A 2253-nucleotide genomic window follows, 5' to 3' on the forward strand; every position below is an offset into this window, starting at 1 on the left:
AAAAATCCCTAAATTTGAGAAAACTAGGGAACGGTTGGGGTTTTCTCTCAACAAGTGAGAAGTAAATCCTAAAACTAGAAACAAATCATAGAGAGAATATCACATTCACATGAAATTACTGTTCTATGGAAGAAAAAACGGAAAGGAATTGAGATTGAAGATTACTCATGAGTTCTGCCCCCAAAATGCAAGTTCTGAGAAGAAAATGAGGAAGGAACTTACTTGTAAGTAGAGGGGTTGAAATCTTCCCAAACCGCTGGATCGTTGAGTGAGATCGCGAGTGGAAGCGTCAAGAGGCTCTCCAAAATCGCCTGAGAGAGAGAGAGTGAGAGAGAGAAAGATGGGAGAAATAAGAGGAACAGGGGCTTAAAAGCCCTGTTCTTTTTTCCTGCTCGGGTAGGACCGACGGGCTGACAGGCGGGCCAACCAGCCCACCGGTTGAAGATTTGGACCGGCGGGTCGACTGGCGGCCCAACCAACCCGCTGGTGGCAGCCCGCTGGTTGAGAGAAAACTTGAAAAAAAAGGGATTATTATTATTGTTATTATTATTATTATTAATATAGGTATTATTATTATTATTATTATTATTCTTATAATAATATGTTATGGTCAAGTGGGACCATTGTCATACCTGCTAAAGCCCTAGCCCTGAATTTTTTGGAATTAAGTTGTGGTTAGTTGCAAACTATTATACACATAATACCTTGCGTGTTGGCATATAATTATGTGCCAATATCAATTCTATGGTGTTTAACCAATGAGGTGTATGATATGTTCCAGGTACTGGGATACGATGGTACGTACTAGATCCGGTAGCAATGCACGAGGTACCTCACGTGGTCCTCGTCCGGTCGATCGACCACCAAATCCCAAAAGGTCCCGCTCTGTGGGGCAAACCTCACTTCCACAACCTCCAGAGACCTTTGGTCAGGGTGGGGCACAAGAGGACCCACCTATGACTACACTTCTGAACCCTCCACCGGTTATTACTCCGGGGGATGTTGCTACCATAATTCAGCAGTCACAATAGGTTTTCCAGCAACAAATGCTTCAACAATAGCGAGCATTTATGACTGCTATACAGCAACAATTGGACCTTTCTCAAACAGGTCAACCTCCCCGGATACTTACTCCACAGGACCCACCTGTAGGGTCTGGTACGGGGCCACAAGTGGGAGGTACACCTCCATTTCTGCCATTCAGTATTCCTCCGTATGGGGTGCCCCCTCTATAATCTTACTGTCACACCCCGTTCACACAGAACCGGGCCAGTGACCAGGTTAACACCGGTTAACCCAAACCTGTCAGGATCATCTGATACAGTATTCCACCACAGCATACACACAACTAAGAAAGAGCTCATCAGTTTAGTGGAAGACTTGGTTTACCTATAAATATTCCTATAATACTTGATACTCGAATTGTGATGTAATAGTTAAATACATGTGGGCTCGAAGGCATGATATTTACACAATAAGAGTACAATTCACATATCAAGTACATAAAAGAAATCATCAAAAATCAGAGTATACAAATCGGCTCGGTATCAAAGCCTAGAGCTCAGCTCGGTATCAAAGGTTGAGCCCATCTCGGCATCACAAGGTGGAGGTCAACTCGGCATCAAAAGTGGAGCTCAGCTAGGTATCAGAACTGCGGTCCCACAGCATAACTCTCGCACGAGCAATCAGTGTCGTGCTCTAACTCCTCAGGGGCCCACCAGTCCTCTTCAGGGAACTCAACTGTGGGACCCACCCCGTGCTCATCAGATGGATGACCTGCAAAATCATCTAAAAGATGTGCACACGTGGGATGAGCTCACTAGCTCAGTAGGTGGAAAGATGGACCACACACAACAGTCCACACAACAAACCACAACCATATGCACTATATGTTATGCAATACATTTTAAATCACATCCACCTAAGCAACATTACTAAGTCATTGGTTTAGTGCTACTACAACCACAGTGCCCATATGCTCCAGGTACGAGCCACGAACTCCATCCCTCGATACGCCCATAGGGCTGTCGGAGAAGGCCCACCGTGAGTACTCAGAAAAATAAAAACATGCCGACCACTGGCTCTCAACATAAAGTAAATGACTGAAAATTAAAGGTGCTGACTTCAGCAATTTAAAAGCAGTACGATTGGCCCTCTTGAATATACCACCGGGGTTACCGACTGTCCTAATGACCAGCCAGGCGTAATGTCTAACCGCCACAGTGACCTGACAACCGAGACCACTGCTTCCCC

This window comes from Macadamia integrifolia, unplaced genomic scaffold (genome assembly GCF_013358625.1).
Source record: "Macadamia integrifolia cultivar HAES 741 unplaced genomic scaffold, SCU_Mint_v3 scaffold2848, whole genome shotgun sequence".
NCBI lineage: Eukaryota > Viridiplantae > Streptophyta > Magnoliopsida > Proteales > Proteaceae > Macadamia > Macadamia integrifolia.